Raw genomic sequence first — 19,678 nt, 5'->3', positions numbered from 1 at the left:
ATACTAGGCCCAACACTCTTGTCAAATGATCCTCCTTCTGGCCAAATTGGTGTGACCCCGTCCCCTTTTATCTCAGTGATCCATTGATCGTGATACTTCTGTATCCTGTCGCTATATAGTGGAAGGTGCTGGCAAATATGTGCCAGTGGTGTTACTCCCACCATGGCAATGTTTCTTTTCCTTTCTTGTGTATTATAGTACCTTTGAATCTTTTCCCACCTCTAACTAGGCATGTCAGTTACAATATGTGGAAATAATACGCTCTTTATCAATGCTCACAATTACCATATATCGCATTAGCTTTCTGAGAGGTGTTACCTAGTCACCTCTCACAATTTATTTCTTTGCTTTACCTTATATCAATCACAAATTATTTGTACTAAAATACTTTAGCGTGTTCAACAAGACATATATATAGAAGCAGACCGACAAACATATAATCATGCAACATACACATGCACTGCCTGCGCGTGTTTGTTCTTTCCCTATTCCCGTTACTGTCCCTGTTTTTCTTCTTCCCTATTCTACCTACTATTTCACATTCACTCCCCACCTCTTTCACCTTTATTATGTCTCAAGATTTCTTACTTCCACGGAAAAAGATTATTCTAAAAACTACTCCGAGCCTACACGAGACCCCTACTATTTTTCTCTTTATCTCTATTCTGCACTTGGTCGGGACAAATGCTACACGGCGCTGCCTTCTACCCCCTACGGGCTAGGATACCACTTCTCTTCTTCTCACTTCTTACAACACCTAATGGCCATATAAAGGATAGATCAGAAAAGCCTCACCGTCACTCACACAGACCCTATTCTTGGCTACCTTCCCTTTGTTGCCAATTCCCTTCTTCCCGTATTTCCCCTTACCTTCCTTTGGGGTCTTTGCAACCGGGACTCCACGTGTTCAGTCAGGTACTCCGAGGGTGGCCACTCACGGCCGGACCTTGCTCAGGTCCGTCCCCCAACCAAGCCGTGGCCTGCCTTGGCGAGCAGCTTTTTCGATCGGGTATTCGTCAACCGGGACCCCTTGGCCCTTTCTTCTTGGTGTGCACAGTCTGGTCAACCGCGGAGGCGATGGTTCTGCTGGGGGGCGTCCTGGATCTCGATGCTGGGCGGCGCAGGCCTCAAGGCACCTCTCTAAATCACGTCGCGGGGGTTACCAAAAATGTAGGTGCCTTTCCCCGGCTTACTACGTGTGAGAGAAAAAATGAAATAGTAGACACAACCCCTTGTCGGGGAAAGAGGCACTGAGACCCGGCTGCAAGAGTTCAAAGGATGGTTTATTTCTCCAGCTAGGAAATAACCCAAAAACTCTCTCCCATTTACATCAGTGCCAACATTTATATTAGTTAAAGTAACTCTGTCAAAAAATACTAAATAGACCCGATTGGCCAGACAGTCTGGTGCTGTAGGTGTGGGTAGCATCTCTTCCTCCTGGTTGGCTGAGTAGCTGACAGACGTCAAACATCTTGTGCTCCATGCAGGTCGGGGTCCGGTCACTGTGGTCACTACCTAAGCTAATATGTTACACACTAAATAACAAATTATTGAAAACATTTTATGCTACTTGTCACATTTCTACATAAGTCACACACAATGATTATTGTGAGTACAATTGGGTCATTTGTGGCTTTATTTGGAGGCCTTGACCTTATTGTGCATGTAGAAGAATCAGGCTGTGTTTCACATCTTTTCCTAGGTTTCAAACTCATTAGTACAAGTAAAAACATATATAGTAGTAAAAATGCTTAAGGTTAGTAGTGGTTGTGTTGGGTGGGTTTCGCAGCACAGGCGAGGGTGTGGCACTTGAAAGAAATACCTTACAGGGGGTGCAGGGTCAGGATGGCAATAAATTGTTCTAATGGGGCTGGGTGGCTTGCACGTTTATGAGGATGAATCGAGCAGAAAGTGCTTAGCTCATCCTGGATCACATGCCGGTTCTCAGACGAACAGTGATCTCAGAGGTAGAAAACTGTAGCATGTTGATTGTTGCAACTTTCTCCAGCTTCAGCGTGAGAATGGAAGCGCAGAGCTTTCCTTCGCAGGGGGAGTGCAAGGGTGGGGGCCAGCCAGCTGCCTGCGTGCCTTGTGTGTGTGTCTCTGTCCTTGGCTGCTGCGGTGGAAGGGGAGCTGAGCATTGCTGTACTATCGCAGTGAGGCCTGTTCACCCAAGATGGAGTCGAAAGGGGGCACAAAAGATGGATGCCCCGTGTCCTGCTCAGTAGTCCCATCTATGCAGCAGCCAACCGTGGTTAACTTTACATAAGGGCAAGGGGCAATCCCACTACCGGAGGCACGTAGTCCAAGCCTCGTACTGAGGAGCGTACGACGCGAGGGGGCCTAAGGACCCCTCGCTCCCATACAATATCCACAATGTGCAAGAATAATAGCAGTGAATAAACATGGCTTAAATAATTACAGAGATAAACACTAAACACTGTACAGAAAAATATATCACAAGAGTGAAGCCCTTCATGTATCAATTAGTCTCACAGGTAGACTAGATCACGCACAGGAGGACTAGAAAGCACATTGTTTTTGAGGTGGCGTCGTAATACACTGTTAATGAAAGGTTTCTTCAGGGAAAGGCTGACTCACAACATGTGCTAGGGGTCAGTAGCGATAATGTGTTTTATAACATTTTTTCTGAAATGTAGGTAAGGTTGGTCAACTCTCATATCTTGGGGCATTGAGTTCCAGAATTTTGCGGCCTTTACCGTAAAGCTGTTACCACCGATAGTAGTAACCTTGTATTTAGGTATGGTCAGACAATTAGCATTCCCAGATCTGGTAGGTCTGAGCGAGGTTCTTCTCTGGAGTTTATCAATGAGGTAGCTGGGGGCTGCGTTATTGAGGGCTTTGTAGGTCAAGGAGAGAGTTTTTAAGTGTATTTTATTGGATGTGGATAACCATTTATGCTGGTGTCTCACAGCGGAGATGTGAGTTTTTTTATTTATGCCTAAGGCTGCTCTTAGGGCATTGTTCTGTAATGTTTGGAGCTTTTGGATAGTGGATTTATTTGCACCACTGTATAGGGCATTACAGTAGTCGATTCTGGAGAGTATTAGGGCTCTGGCCAGGATCAGGCAACTATTGTCGGAAAGGAAAGGCTTATCAGCTCTGAGTAGCTTGCAAGTGTAAGCAATAGAGGAGGTAAGGGATTTAATCAGTTTATCAAAGGATAATGTGGAATCCATGTAGAATCCAAGGGTTTTAATATTCTTCGAGACTTTAATGGTGTTCCCATCAATATTAAAAGAGGAAAATTTGTGGCCTAGTTTTTTGATGTTGGCCTGTGAGCCCAGAATTATTAGCTCAGTCTTATCATCGTTCAAGCACAAGCCATGAGTAGCCATCCATGCTTGGATGATGAGGTAAACTTTGTTCACTAATCCAGTGTCTGTAGTGTAATCCCCAGAAAGCGGGAGGAGAATCGGAGTATCATCTGCAAAGTTAGTGTAGATGATACCCAGATGGTCCAGATCGTCAAACAGTGGCTTAGTGAAAATATTGTAAAGGGTTGGCGAAACGCAGGAGCCTTGAGGGACACCGCACAGGATGGGTGTTGGGTCAGCGGCTGCCGACGGGGAGAAGACTCATGGTTCTCTCACTCAAGAAGGACTCAATCCATTTAATGGCTCCAGAGGAGAAATGGGCCGCAGAATCAAGGTGACGACATAAGACCTTATGATTGACCAGATCAAATGCGGCAGAGGGATCAAGTAGGAGCAAGAGAACTGTCCTCCCTTTGTCTCTCTGCTCGTCTATTTGGGACTTTAGATCAATCAAGGCTGTTTCTGTTCCGTGTAGTTGCCGGAAACCAGATTGTCTATTGCCTAGGAGTTTGTACAATTCAAGGTATTTTTGAATTTGGATATAAGCAGCTTTATCCAGTATTTCGAGTAAAAATGGGACCGTAGTGATAGGCCGGTAATTAGTAGGGATAAGCGGATCTAATGACTGTTTCTTGAGGAGAGGGAGCACCCAAGATTGTTTAAGGTTGGCAGGGATGGTGCTTGTAGCAAATGAGGTGTTTATCAGTTTTGCAATGAAAGGTGATAGTTCTCTGGCAGCATCTTTTATTAACTGTGCTGGGCAAATATCGCCTTTGCAGTTTGAAGGTTTCAATGACAGGATAATTTTTTCTACCTCCAAAGTGGACATTTTAGAGAAATGGAAAGTCGTATTGTGCGCCGGTGGTAAAACATTAGGCAGATGAGTGTTGGATGAGTGCTGTACATTCAGTACTTCCTTTTTTTGTTGAATTTTATTTTGGAATGTGTTAATTTTATTGGCTAGGGCATGTTGGATGTCTGTACACCAGGATTTGTCCTTAGTGCAGACATCAGGAACAGCGATTGGGGACTCTAGTTCCTTGATTATGGAAAAGAGTTCTTTCATGCTAGAATTAGAATTGGCGATACGCTTATCGTAGGAATTGCGCTTTGCCGAACAAATTTCCTTCTTATAGTGTGAGGAAAGTGAGGTTAATTTGGCTTTGTTCTCGCTAGAGGGGCATAGTCTCCAATTGGTTTCACTTTTCTTCTTTAAGATACGCAGGTCTTTGAGTTGAGGTGTGAACCATTTGTTTAAATGGGCTAATGGTTTACTAGGTCTGAGTTTGGCAGGAGCTATTTTGTCCAATGTGGTGAGTATCATATTATTAAATTCCTGAACTAGGGTACTTGGATCAAGATTTTCTGGCAATTCATTGAGGGTGGGCAAGATGGCAGGGATCACTTTCTCTATGGTGATTCTTTTTTTACTTCTGGTGGAGCATGGTGGCGCTAATGGCTGAACTATTGGAATGGGTCTTATCGTAGAGAGGTGGAATGATACTAGAAAGTGGTCTATCCACGATAGCGGCAGGATGGAGGAAATAGTAGCAGAGCAGTTAAAGTCTACAATCCAGTCCAGTATTCTTCCTTTTAGGTGGGTAGGTTCGTTGCCTTTTTGGGAAGGCCTAGTGCGTTAATAGCATTGACTATGTCTGTTGCATTTTTATCTGTTAGGTCGTTAAAGCCTAAATTAAAGTCTCCTAGTAGGAGGTCTTTTGACCTAGAACAGTTTGTAACAGCTTCTGGCTCATTCAGAATGAGACTGACAGAAGAGTCAATTGCTTGGATAATGGCTACCAGGTAGATTGAAACACTTGAAAGATACACCAACAAGACAGACCAAATTATGAATAAACACAGAAACTCTGAGAATGGAGAACCAGGAACTTAATTCGGGGAGTAGGTGGGATTCCTCGAGGGTGGATTGGGGAAGTTGATGCACTTCCATTCCAACTTTGTGTCCCTCCTCATATGGAATTTCTCCCTCTCTGTACTCGGTACTGCTAGAAATATGATAAATAATAAAAAGCCTGTACTAGCATGTACATCTATTGCAGGTTCAGCTGGTCGAGGTGAGCACTTTAGAGAGAAGAACTAAGTTAACTCCATGTTTGCCTCGAGCAATTGAAACTGCAACAGCTGCCAAAGTCAGTGTCAGACTGGATTACAAGCTCGCCGCTGCGGGCAAGTTACTTATCTTGCCATGACTTCACATCAGGCATGGGATCCTCTAGTCTTGGTGGTTGCCGCGAGCTACGGGCGACAGGGACTCAGGAGACTGGTGCAGTAGGCCAGACCAAAATGGCACAACATGCATGCCGCCAGACACTTCTATCAAGACTGCCTGGTCTTGGGACTGCAACTCCCTCTTGCAGCCCTCGCAAGGCTTATAAATCTTGCAAGGGCCGCCAGAGGAAGTTTCAGTTTGCGAAAAGCTGTTGCTGGCACTTCCTGTCAGTCACAGCTTTCTCTCGCGGGTGTTAAGACGGATTTCTGAACTCTGTCCTGGTGGCGCAGAAGTTCAGAAGGCCAACCTAATTACTTGGAACAGGGTAACCTCTGGACGAGCCAGACCAATCAAGGTAGCGATTGCGGCGGTCAAGACTAGGTCTCAAGAGGGGTGAGGGTGACTGAAAGCCCGCAATGAGCACACAAAGCAAGATCACTTACAAACTACTCCAAACAGTTGTTATATTAAAAATATATACACATTTATTTCAAGGCCTTTAAAACAATGACCGTAGCGAGAAAATCACAATATAACAATAGTAAACCAACATACCATATCAACACAATATATATACAAATACAACAAGTCTCAAGCGTTATATGCACGAAATGTGTAGTCCACCTAAAAGGGAGGGAAAACAGGCAGTGCGCAATAATGCTTAGACCCAGTTCGCCTTCAGAGGCACCTAACTAGATGGAAGTCCGAGCCCTGCGAAGAGTGGAGCCTTGTGCTCAAAAGTACCTGCACGCGCTGGTGCCAACGGGCAAAAGGAGAAGCTCTTCGAGGGAAATCAGGCAGTTCAGTTTAGTGCACAAAAGAAGAAGAACAACAAGTTCCGCGACTCAAGCGCAGCCTCCACAGTGGGCAGAAGCAGAGCGCGAGTACGGAAAAGGGGTGCTGTTTGACACAGCGGGGAAAAGCAATGGGCTCCTGCAGGAGGGGACCAGATCCTAGCTATGCTACTCACCGGTCCCCGATGCAAGCAGACCCAGGCTTCTCCGCGTCAGTTTCAGCAGCTGGCAGGTTCAGAAGAGCAGGGAATGCCTCGTCGTCGTGTTGAGTAAAAAGACGTCCCAATCGAAGAAACCCGCACAGTTTGTTACCACAGCCGGGCAACGTAGCGGCCGTGTGTATCTGAGCCAAATGTACACTACTCACTTCAGACCTGGGAACGCCAAGTGTATGAAGCGTGTGAGAGTGACAAGGACTCGAAATACTACACAACCTGGCGGCGGTTACAGAGCAAGACTCCCGTGTAAGCTGGTCAGTCAGCTGGATGGCCCAGAGACGCTTCCGAAGGCTTACTGGCAGGAGATGGTGAAGATGCCAAGAATAGCTGTTCCCGCTATTCCAAGGGTCGAAGTACGAGTACAGGCCTTCTGGTTCGATCAAAGGTGAAAAGGGTTTCACAAGGCGACAGCAGTGCAGAGGAGAAGTCCTTCAGCGGGTCACCAGCGATTCCTCGGTCCAGCCTCTTGGTTGCAGGATACTTGGCTCCTGTATTCCTTCGTTCGTGAGAACTCAGGAGATCGACCTGGTAGTGGTGTTTCCAGCCTCCTCTTATCCACGGTTCCCTTCGCGCCAAAACGGAGGGGACCCAATGGGAGATCCGCTCATCAACACTCACACCATTCGTGGACCAATCACGGACCACGGTGGTCCCAGGCATTCACACCACCCTAGACTCTCTGGCACCCAGGATGTGTATTGGGACCAGACATCCCAGCCCACATCCTGGAGGCACACACAAGACATGTAGAAGCCCGCGAAAGCATCCGTGTTTCGTGGGAAAGTACATGCCCAAATAAGGAAGGCCCCGGGTCGGCTCGACCTGGGGAAGGTGAAGGGAGCAAGACGGTCAGCGGACAGGACAAAGGATCCTCGTGGTCTGGCCATTTTGGGGGCCAGGCCACCATTTTGGGTTAAGCGCGGAAAACGCGCTTAGAAACGCCAAAAGGAGCTCAAAACACAAGAAACGATCGCTGCCACCATTCCCGTCCCTGAATCACTTGCACCGATCAGATACAATCCTAAACGAGTATCTAGGGCCTGTAGAAGGCTAGAGACCCAAGAGAGCTGTAACTTAGCTTACAGTGCCCTCTTGTGTCATGTTGCACGAAAGCCGCAACATGATAAAAGAAACTACGGGAAACAGCGTTCCCCGGTACTGACTGTCTTAAGGGCATGTCAGTTTCCCCGTAAGAAAGGAGCGAAAGCCCAGAGGAGTGCGGCAGAAGGCTGCACTTCTCTGGCAAAGTCAAGAACAAGGTGAAAAACAACAGCAAAAAGTTTAGGGGTTGCCACATGGAAGGAAAATTACCTACAATTACGAAATCTTTCCTAACACTCGCCCCTCCCAGACTATGGACAGGGGGAACTAATCCACCCCTGGATGAGTCTCTTGTTCAGGTCGGTTAAACTTTCTGGACAACCCATTAGCATTGCTATGTTGGACACCTGGCCTATGCTCAATAGTGAAGTCGAAGCCTTGTAGACTTATGGACCACCTAAGCAACTTTGGATTCTCCCCCTTCATGTTCATTAAGGGCTTATGGTCAGTTTGCACAGTGAAGTGGGTCCCATAGAGGTAGGGCCTCAGCTTCCTTAGGGCCCACACAACAGAGAAACATTCTTTCTCTACCGTGGACCATCTGAGCTCTCTGTCCTTAAGCTGGCGGCTAATAAAACCAAAAGGGTGTTCCTTACCCTTCTCATCTACTTGTGATAGTACAGCTCCTATCCCAGTGTCAGAGGCGTCCGTCTGCACGATAAAAGGTCTTTGATAATCAGGGGCCCTGAGGACAGGGGCCTGGCACAAGGAGTCTTTTAAGCCATTGAAGGCCTTCTCACACTCGTCGGTCCAAGTTACCTTCTTGGGTTTCTTCGGAGTTGTGAGGGCAGTCAGAGGGGCAGCTATGGTGCCATAGTCTGCCACAAAATTGCGGTAATACCCCGTGAGTCCTAAGAAGGCTCTCACTTGGGTTTGCGTAGTGGGGGTAGGCCAGTCTTGTACTGCTTGTACTTTACTGGGAAGAGGCTGTATCCTCCCTCCACCTACTTCATGTCCAAGGTAAACCACTGAGCCTTGTCCAATCTGGCATTTACTAGCCTTTATGGTCAGGTGTGCTTTCTGAAGAGCCTGGAGCACAATCCCGAGGTGTTTCACATGGTCTTCCCAGGTGGCACTGAAAACTGCTATATCGTCCAGATATGCAAGACAGAATTCGTCCAACCCATTCAACACATGATTCACAAGCCTCCGGAAAGTGGCAGGTGCATTCTTCAACCCGAACGGCATTACCCGGAATTGGTAAAGGCCGTCAGGAGTAGAAAATGCTGTCTTCTCCTTGGCATGTTCTGCTAAAGCTATTTGCCAATAGCCAGCAGTGAGGTCAAACGTGCTGAGGTACTTGGAGGCACCCAAAGTATCCACCAGCTCATCTGTTCGAGGCAAGGGGTGTGCATCTGTCTTGGTGACAGCATTCAGAGCCCTGTAATCCACGCAGAACCTCAATTCAGAAGTGCCTGCCTTTGGAACCAAAACCACAGGGCTGGACCAAGGACTACTAGAGGGTTCAATCACCCCAAGGTCTAACATCTTGTTGACCTCGGTCTTAATATAAGACCAAACTTTGTCTGACATCCTGTATCCCCTACTTTTGGTAGGTACACTGTCTCCTGTGTCAATGTTATGTTTGCACCAAGGTGTCAAACCAGGCGACTGTGAAAACAGGGGGGAAAACTGCCTAAGCAAACTTTTCACCTCAGCCTGCTGATCAGAAGTCAGGTCAGGGGCCACTTGGACACCCTCAAAGGAGCTATCTGAAGGACCGCTTTGGAACAGGTCGGGGAGAGGTTCCGACTCCTCTTCCTCAACATCTGAAGCCAGTAGCAGTGCTGCGATTTCGACTCTTGGGACGAAAGCCTTCAGCCTATTCACGTGAAACACTTTTGGAGCCTGTCCAGGCCTTCCAAGGTCCACTAAATAGTTAACCTCACCCAGGGGCTCCACCACTGTGTAAGGGCCTGACCATTTGTCCTGTAAAGCTCGAGGCCTTATGGGATTCATGATCAGGACTTGCTGACCAGGTGTAAAGTTGATGAGGGAAGCTTTCTGGTCATACCAATGTTTCACCAGCGCTTGTCCTGCCTTCAATTTATCACTAGCCAAGCCCATCAGAAGTACCATCCGTTTTCTGAGCCCTAGCACATAATCAACTACGTTGGTAGTAACAGGGGGAGTGGGCATCTCCCATCCCTCTTTGACGATGGCTAAGGGTCCCCGTACGGGATGACCGAACAGAAGTTCGAAGGGGCTGAAGCCAACACCCTCCTGTGGTACCTCTCGGTAGGCAAACAGTAAGCATGGTAAAAGAAGATCCCATTTTCTTCTCTGAGGTTCCTCCAGAGCCCCAATCATGCTCTTTAACGTTCTGTTGAAACGTTCCACCAGACCATTGGTCTGGGGGTGGTATGCAGAAGAGAACTTGTAGGTGACCCCACATTCTTTCCACATAGCCTGCATATACTTCGACATAAAGTTGCTGCCACGATCCGACACAACTTCTTTAGGGAAGCCAACCCTAGTAAATATGCCAAGTAAAGTTTTTGCAACTGACTTGGCAGTTACAGTTTTCAATGGGATGGCCTCAGGATATCTGGTTGCATGGTCGACCAGCACCAGGATAAACCTATTGCCTGAGGATGTTTGCGGGTCAAGGGGACCAACGATGTCGATCCCTACCCTTTGAAATGGTACCCCCACAACTGGGAGCGGTACCAACGGAGCTTGGATTGTCGCGCCAACCTTACCAGACAACTGGCAGGAGGCACAACTCCTGCAGTGACTTTCTACTTGCACCCCCATCTTGGGCCAGTAGAAGTGCATGGATAACCTTTGCTTGGTCCTCTTCATACCAAGGTGACCAGCAAGGGGAACTTCATGCGCCAACTGCAGGAGGAAGGGCCTAACAGCAAGGGGAACCACCAACCTCCTATGGTCTCCTTCTGTAGACTCTGTGGGCTCACTATACAGGAGTCCACCTTACCAATAAATCCTATGCGTCCCAGGAGGTTCACCCTCAAGCTGGGAGCAGGCCTGTCTCCTTAGGCCTTCCAGAGATGGGCACTCACGTTGGCCTTCACTGAATTCGTCCCCATCAGGACCTCCTTCAACTAACAAGTCTTTTAGTTCAGGATGATCGTTGGGGTCAAATACTTCAGGCATCGCCACCTCCTCGTCAGGCCCGGGCGATTGACCAACTTCCTCCACCGCAGTGGTAGGCGAGCTCGGGGGAATATTCTCTTTCCCTCGTCTTGACTTGTCGACTCCTTTCGCCTTGGGTTTCCCCTTCGGCTGGGGCGGCGTATTGGTCTTGGCCAATGCTGCCCGTGCTTGAGACCGTGTGTAGGGTCTTTCGGCAGTGTCTCCTACGAGCCCTAAAGCTCTGAGATCATTACCTAACAAGACCTTTCCCGGGACGTTTCTCTGAATGCTCACTGGAATCCTGACTGCTGTACCATTTAAAGTAAGATTTACAGGTATTACTGGGAACATACGGAGTGGGCCGTCAGCCAACTTAGTGGGCATCAGAATAGCCCTGGCAACTGCTTCTGAGTCTACCAAGGTAGAATCCACTACAGTGCGACTGCACCCACTATCCCTAAGAGCTGGAGTATCTACTCCATTGATCAGCACACTGTCTTTAAAGTAGTGCTTGGTATTATCCGGAATCCTAGCATAAGCCTCTGCGACTTTAGGCTCCCAGGAACCCAGGGAAACTAAAACTACCTCAGCCTCTATCCCGCTGGGAAATGAGTCGGAGGAGAAGGATGCTCGTGTAATCTCTTCTTCCTCGTAGGAGGAGAAGGCCAGATTAGCGGAGTGGACCCCCAAAGGTCTAACCTTACACCGGGGATCCCCCTTCACGTGGTCAGTTGCTCCACAAGCAAAACAAGATCCATTGGGTCTGTTTACATAGGGAGGCTTATTGTAACCAGAGTTCTGTTTCGGAGGCTGACCTCCACTACCCTGTGAGTTCTCTTGTGTCTTACCCTTATTTTTCTTTTTGTGGCCCTTATGAGAAGAAGATTTATCAGATTCTCCACCCTCCTTATCTTTGGACTTTTTCCCTTCCTCCTGCTTACCAGGATGAGTTTTGTCCTTATGGGACACTCGATGTGACACCCATAAGTCGGCTGCAATGGGCAGCTTCTTAGGATCTATCTCCTTCGAATCGGCCAAATGCTGCTTAAGCTCCGGGGAAGAAGATGCAAAAATGTGTTCCAGCATGACAAGATTTATCATGCCTTCGAAGGTAGAAACCTTATAACCTTCGACCAAGCCAGTTAAGTTTTTCAAGGACTCAGTGACATAAGATACCCAAGTACCACCTTCCTTTGTCTTATACTCTCTGAAACGTTTCAAATATTGGGCCGGAGTCTTCCCAAACTTTAAAATGAGAGTTTGCTTTAACATTGCGAAATCAGCTCGCTCAGCCTTCGACATTTCCATAATGGCACTACAGCCAGAATGGGGCAGTCTGCTGAGTAACCAGGCAATCTTATCAGCATTGTCAACTTGTTGAACTTCACATGCATACTCAAACGCATTCAGCCAGTCCATAATGTCATTCCTTTCCTCATACACACTGAGCAGATCTTTCGGAAACCGTGGATGAGAGGAGGCCCCAGACCCATGTCCAGGACCCTTGGACCCATTTGCAAACTGAAGCTTGGCCAGTTCCAACTGGTGATCCCTGTCTTTTTGTTTTTCTGCCTGTTCGATTTTTAGTTTGGCTATGCTGAATTCAAGCTCCTGCTGCCTAAACCGCAGGTCTTGCTTCTTGAATTCAAGCATAGCCTCCCCATCAGCACTGGCAGAGGAAACAGACATCTCATCCTCCCTGTCCTCGTGGTCGCGATGGATCAGTGCAGCGGCAGAACCGTCGGTTCTACCAGTGAGAGCAGCCCCACCACCTTCCGCACTGTACTCAGAAGTTATAGCGTCAAGCTGCGCTTCTTGCCACGCCACGATTCTTTGGATCATTTCCAATTTCGTGCCTTGAGAGGAAACAGCTCTCTCCGCACACATCTTTTTCAATGTTTCTGATTTGGAAGCATTTAAAGTTAACAAGGTATTTGTTTCCATACTGTTAGATAGGACTATGGCCTTTTTAAAGTTATACTACAACAATTCACTACGTGTCCTGGTTGGAATAACCTGAAATGCCTTAGTTCGTGCGCAACACTGGATACCTTCAGTCGTATCCCACCGCTGTACACCAATTTGTTAAGACGGATTTCTGAACTCTGTCCTGGTGGCGCAGAAGTTCAGAAGGCCAACCTAATTACTTGGAACAGGGTAACCTCTGGACGAGCCAGACCAATCAAGGTAGCGATCGCGGCGGTCAAGACTAGGTCTCAAGAGGGGTGAGGGTGACTGAAAGCCCGCAATGAGCACACAAAGCTAGATCACTTACAAACTACTCCAAACAGTTGTTATATTGAAAATATATACACATTTATTTCAAGGCCTTTAAAACAATGACCGTAGCGAGAAAATCACAATATAACGATAGTAAACCAACACATACCATATCAACACAATATATATACAAATACAACAAGTCTCAAGCGTTATATGCACGAAATGTGTAGTCCACCTAAAAGGGAGGGAAAACAGGCAGTGCGCAATAATGCTTAGACCCAGTTCGCCTTCAGAGGCACCTAACTAGATGGAAGTCCGAGCCCTGCGAAGAGTGGAGCCTTGTGCTCAAAAGTAGCTGCACGCGCTGGTGCCAACGGGCAAAAGGAGAAGCTCTTCGAGGGAAATCAGGCAGTTCAGTTTAGTGCACAAAAGAAGAAGAACAAGTTCCGCGACTCAAGCGCAGCCTCCACAGTGGGCAGAAGCAGAGCGCGAGTACGGAAAAGGGGTGCTGTTTGACACAGCGGGGAAAAGCAATGGGCTCCTGCAGGAGGGCGACCAGATCCTAGCTATGCTACTCACCGGTCCCTGATGCAAGCAGACCCAGGCTTCTCCACGTCAGTTTCAGCAGCTGGCAGGTTCAGAAGAGCAGGGAACGCCTCGTCGTCGTGTTGAGTAAAAAGACGTCCCAATCGAAGAAACCCGCACAGTTTGTTACCACAGCCGGGCAACGGAGCGGCCGTGTGTATCTGAGCCAAATGTACACTACTCACTTCAGACCTGGGAACACCAAGTGTACGAAGCGTGTGAGAGTGACAAGGACTCGAAATACTACACAACCTGGCGGCGGTTACAGAGCAAGACTCCCGTGTAAGCTGGTCAGTCAGCTGGATGGCCCAGAGACGCTTCCGAAGGCTTGCTGGTAGGAGATGGTGAAGATGCCGAGAATAGCTGTTCCCGCTATTCCAAGGGTCGAAGTACCAGTACAGGCCTTCTGGTTCGATCAAAGGTGAAAAGAGTTTCACAAGGCGACAGCAGTGCAGAGGAGAAGTCCTTCAGCGGGTCACCAGCGATTCCTCGGTCCAGCCTCTTGGTTGCAGGATACTTGGCTCCTGTATTCCTTTGTTCGTGAGAACTCAGGAGATCGACCTGGTAGTGGTGTTTCCAGCCCCCTCTTATCCACGGTTCCCTTCGCGCCAAAACGGAGGGGACCCAATGGGAGATCCGCTCATCAACACTCACACCATTCGTGGACCAATCACGGACCACGGTGGTCCCAGGCATTCACACCACCCTAGACTCTCTGGCACCCAGGATGTGTATTGGGACTAGACATCCCAGCCCACATCCTGGAGGCACACACAAGACATGTAGAAGCCCGCAAAAGCATCTGTGTTTCGCGGGAAAGTACATGCCCAAATAAGGAAGGCCCCGGGTCGGCTCGACCTGGGGAAGGTGAAGGGAGCAAGACGGTCAGCGGACAGGACAAAGGAGCCTCGTGGTCTGGCCATTTTGGGAGCCAGGCCACCATTTTGGGTTAAGCGCGGAAAACGCGCTTAGAACGCCAAAAGGAGCTCAAAACACAAGAAATGATCGCTGCCACCATTCCCGTCCCTGAATCACTTGCACCGATCAGATACAATCCTAAACGAGTATCTAGGGCCTGTAGAAGGCTAGAGACCCAAGAGAGCTGTAACTTAGCTTACATTGCCCTCTTGTGTCATGTTGCACGAAAGCCGCAACATGATAAAAGAAACTACGGGAAACAGCGTTCCCCGGTACTGACTGTCTTAAGGGCATGTCAGTTTCCCCGTAAGAAAGGAGCGAAAGCCCAGAGGAGTGCGGCAGAAGGCTGCACTTCTCTGGCAAAGTCAAGAACAAGGTGAAAAACAACAGCAAAAAGTTTAGGGGTTGCCACATGGAAGGAAAATTACCTACAATTACGAAATCTTTCCTAACAGCGGGTATTCCATCATGGCGGTGGGATAATGATCTGCCATGGCGTGGTGGGACCGGGGAGACTCACTTTTTGGAGACAGCTGGGGCTCGACCCCAGCTAGCCCTGGCCCACTTAAAGCCCTGGAAATAACCAAAAACAGGCCCTTTCAGCTACGGACTCAGACTCTAGAATAACCTACCAACGCGCATCAGATTTGCCCCATCGCTACTATACATCAGGGAAGAACTAAAGATCTGTCTTTTCAGGGAACACCGCTGTCAAGTCTTTGATAGTGATTTCCCCCTCTCCACCACATGTCCTCCTCTCTTTGAATGTTCCCCTTTTTCTGTAAATAACTGTTGAGTTCCAGTTAGGCTTGCTTTATATGAACCCCATTCATTCATATAATGATGGACCTCAGAAGTGTAATAATGACCAGAAGTGTAATAATAACATTAGCTTAATTAAGTGTTGCGTTAATACCAACAGACAAGCAAACAGAGTCAGTAGAGATGCACAGGCACATGGCTGGACACATACACAGTCAGATGGGTGGTCAGGGAGAATATGTGACGAATCAACATCCGGGGCACCAGTGGTCCAGAGATGAATATCGGTTTCTAGACCATCAATCAGTCCCACACCTGTAATACATCAGAAGGGATCCGAAAGGATTGGAAGCACAAGTCAATTATAAATCTCATTGTCCAATTTTGATAACGTGGATGGAACAGCAGTCTTATCTCTGCAAGGTCGTGGAGGGTTGGCTAGTTACAACACAGCGAAAATACAATTATTACCCAATGATAAAAGGAACTGTCCAGTCAAGGTTGTATAACAAATGCTTACTTTATTATTATCACAACAGAGAGTTCTAGCACACTACAAAATATAACACACCCTGTAAAAGGAATGCAGAGGACAGACAGTTTCAAAGAAAGGGGATGCACTCTGGATACTTTCAGAAGGGTAGTCAGTAAAATAATTAATCTCAATAGCTCAAGGGTATTTGTTTCAGCACAAAGGAAGCAATGGGTGATACAATGTCACTAGGGGCCTTTGAAGAAGGACCAGGGGTACAGAGCCACAATGTACCTTGTGCTTGTACACGTTCTTTGTGCTCGACAGGGTAGAGCCGGTTTCAGGCTGCTTTGCAGTTTCTGCGACAGAGTTCAAGACGGAAGACAGCTGCAGCTATCAGGCAACAGGCAGTTCAGTGAGCAATGCTGGACAGACGGCTGCAGGCTGGCCTATACGGCGGGGCGGGATCAGGAATCATTGTATCAGTGCTGGTTGGTGGGTCTGAAGCACTGGTCAAGGCATCTCAGACAGCATGAGTGACTGCGGTGTGACAACAATCAGGGGTGCAGTCGGTTGTAGCTCGAGGGGCTCGACTGACTCAAAAATGTCCTTAAGGCAGACTCTGGTTGATGCTTGTCGGTGCACTCCTCCAGGCTTCTTCGCTGGGCTCATGTCATCCTTTAAGGTGGATGGCCAAAAGCTGAGGAGAGTGTTGCAGGCAACGGCCTTGTCCTTCTTTCAGATCAGAGACTCTCAGGCACTTCCCACCTATGAAGCTTGCTTACAGAGCCTAGCAGGGCATGCTGTGTGCTGGATGGGTACCAGTTCTGGAACTGCTAGAGGGTCTTCTGGATTCAGCATCTCTCTCTGTTCCCTCGGAGATGGTTAGGGGAGGGATCTTGCTTCCCTCTTGGAATTCCTGTCCTTTCTTCACTGGTGGAAGCTGTAAGGCAGACTGTACCTTCAGCCAGGGTCCAAATGAGACCTTCTTGTTACTCCTTGCAAAGTCTTCAGATAATTTGCCCAGACGAGGGGCTCAATGTTCTTTTAAAGCCAAATGGGCCCCAGTGATTGGTGCAGGCTTAGCCTACCTTAATGAAACAATCCTGGGTCCCCACTAACAATCTTCTGTTATGCGTGTTATGCTTTGCAACAGGAAAGGTAAAGGGGTGAAAACATGTACTACTAAGTCACACCCATCGTCCCCTCTGTTGTATATCAAAAGGTCTCTCTGTGGGTTATAATTAAAGGCAGGTCTCCCTTGAAGTTGTGGCGAGAACAGACTTGCTGTCACCATCAAATCACATACTCCTACATTCAGAGGAATGGGGTCACCCTGCAGAGGTTGCCTACTGAAAACACATGTACCAGACTTAACACTTCATTGCTCCCGATACTACAGGGCGGGAGCTGACTTCAGGTTGACACAGATGCATATCAGAAAGCTGTTGGGGTTTCCTGTCCTTTGTCAATTCTGCGGCCAGGCCTCACATGGGCCTGCTTCAATTAACTCTCATCAGTATGCACTGCCACCAGCAGGACTGACAATGCACAGGGCGGATCCATGGAGCCTTTCATAGTTAATTAGGCGAGCCATGGCCAGAGGAAGGTTTTGCCCTACTCCATTTGAGATGCTTCCATGTACTCCTGGCTGTCACAGTTCAACTAAATGGGACAGGGGTGGCGGCGCCTGTAGGCTGTGACCACCCAGAGTACACAGATCTATGTGTGTGTTGTGCAGTGAGCATAGGAAAATGTGGGCTGTTTAGCCCCACACATTTTCCGAGGTTAATCTCCCTTCATTCAATTTCTTTAAAAAAATATTTTAAAAGTCCAGGTGAGTGCACACCCACTGTGCGGATGGTTGAAATCCTCACAAAGGGGAAATACATGGAAAGTACAAAGGCATTATCCAGAAAGGGAAATAATATTATTAGGTTGTAGGTCAAAGGATCGACAGTGAAAGGGTCGACAGGTCAAATGATCGACACCAAAGGGTCGACAGTTCAAAGGATCGAATTATTATTTTTTTTTTTCACATTTGTTTTTTTTTTTTGGGGGGGGTTCCCCCCTCAACCCCCTTTTTTTTGCCAAAAACCACTTTTGTTCCCTAAACGAAAACCTAAAAAATATATATATATAATTTAAAAAAAAATGTGATCCTTTGACCTGTCGACCCTTTGGTGTCGATCCTTTGACCTGTCGACCCTTTGGATTCGATCCTTTGACTAGACACCATATTATTATTAGGGTATTTATTGAGCGTGGACATAGCTTCTGGAAACAGAGAGTGCCTTACATGTCATTGGATGAAGTACACATCGAGGGAAGCGGATCACAAGGGATCAATACAAGGAAACGGGTAACTAACAACGGGGGAGGTGGACGATTTGGCAGCAAGGGCTCCATAAGCAACCATGGGAGAAATCAGAAGGGAGCAGATCACCCAGTCTCAGCTTAGGTGTGGGGGAGAACTTTAATTCCCTAGGGGTTTATGTCCCTTCAACACCACAGTAGACCTTCACAATAATACAAATTCTTATATATATCTATAGTGTCTCCCCCTCTCCCTTCCACCTCTCTCCTCTCCCACCTACTCTATGGTGCTCTCTGTCTCTCCTATCCTTTGTAACTGCTTCTCTATTGACTATCCAGCTCCCCTCACTAAATCTGGTAGGAAGAATTTTAAAAAGGACATCCTGGTCTCCAACCCAGGCCTCCCTATCGCTGACACCTACACCAGTGCCTCCTCCAAGGAAACTCTCACTGACATCCTCTTTGTCGTTCCTTCGCCAGACCTATGGACCCTTCAGATGGACTCTGTGCTCTCTCCTTTCTCCTCTTTTCCCATTAATGGTGGCACCGTTGGGATGCCCTCCTGGCCTCCTTCCATTCCTCTAAGGTCATCATTAATGTTTCCTCGAATGGGACCATCCTGGTCCAAGGCCCTCAGACCAACCTCCTTCTCTTTGATAGACGCTTCCCGCGCCTCATCAATTTAATTTCTTCTCCTGCTGTCCCCTCCCCCATTTCCTGCCTACCTCACCTCCCCCTTCTGCCTCCTCCTTCACTACCTTGCCTTCTCCTTCCCTCTCTGCCCCCTCTCGGACACCTTCTACACCTCTGAAGGGCGTAGCTCTGATCTGTATCCCTCCCCGGAAGTCCTTCAAGGATGGCAACCTTCTCCATATCGCCACTCTAAACTCTCGCTCTGCTGTCACCCACTCCTCTGATATCTGCTGCCTTCTGGAAGAACTTGACCTCCCGGGGAGATTCTGCACAGTAGGGGCCAGGGGCACAATGCATTGAAATTGTCTAAGGTATGTTCAGATCTGGGAAAGCAAACCCTTAAGCATCTTCTGACAGAATGTGTAGGCACGTGGCCCAGTAGATTAATGTTTTTTGCTAAGTTTGGAATGGGTTTGGAGGGTTTCTTGCTTGATCACTTTTGGGACAGGTTGATCTCGGTCTATGAAACATCCTTAACAATAGCTGTAGTTCAGGTATTGATCAAATGTGAAATGATGACTGGACTGGACTGATTTATTCACACAGAAGTTATGTGGTTAATTGCCCTCCTCTATCATAATACTGTTTTATATGCCTAATGGTTTTTATCATGTGATTGGTTATCTCTTATTTTTTTTTCTTTTTTCCTCTTATTTTTTTTGTCCTTTCTCTCTTTGAATTGAGTTAAGAGTAATTTTAATTGTTAAGTGCTGTTTATCGAATGTGCTATCCTTTTTATGGTGTGTTATTTGAAGTTGAAAGATTGTTTTGTAAAAGGTTCTAGTAACCATATACAATCAAAATAAAATACAAAAAAAAGAACTTGATCTCGATGTCCTTGGTCTCACTGAGACATGGTTCACGGCCAGCTCTGTCACTAGCTTTGACACGCTCCTACATGACGGCGACAAGATCTTCTCCATGCCCAGGTC

Source organism: Ambystoma mexicanum, chromosome 12, assembly GCF_040938575.1.
Source record: "Ambystoma mexicanum isolate Mex_15411 chromosome 12, UKY_AmexF1_1, whole genome shotgun sequence".
Lineage (NCBI taxonomy): Eukaryota > Metazoa > Chordata > Amphibia > Caudata > Ambystomatidae > Ambystoma > Ambystoma mexicanum.
The sequence above is the reverse complement of the archived record's forward strand: the minus strand, read 5'-3'. Positions refer to the sequence as shown.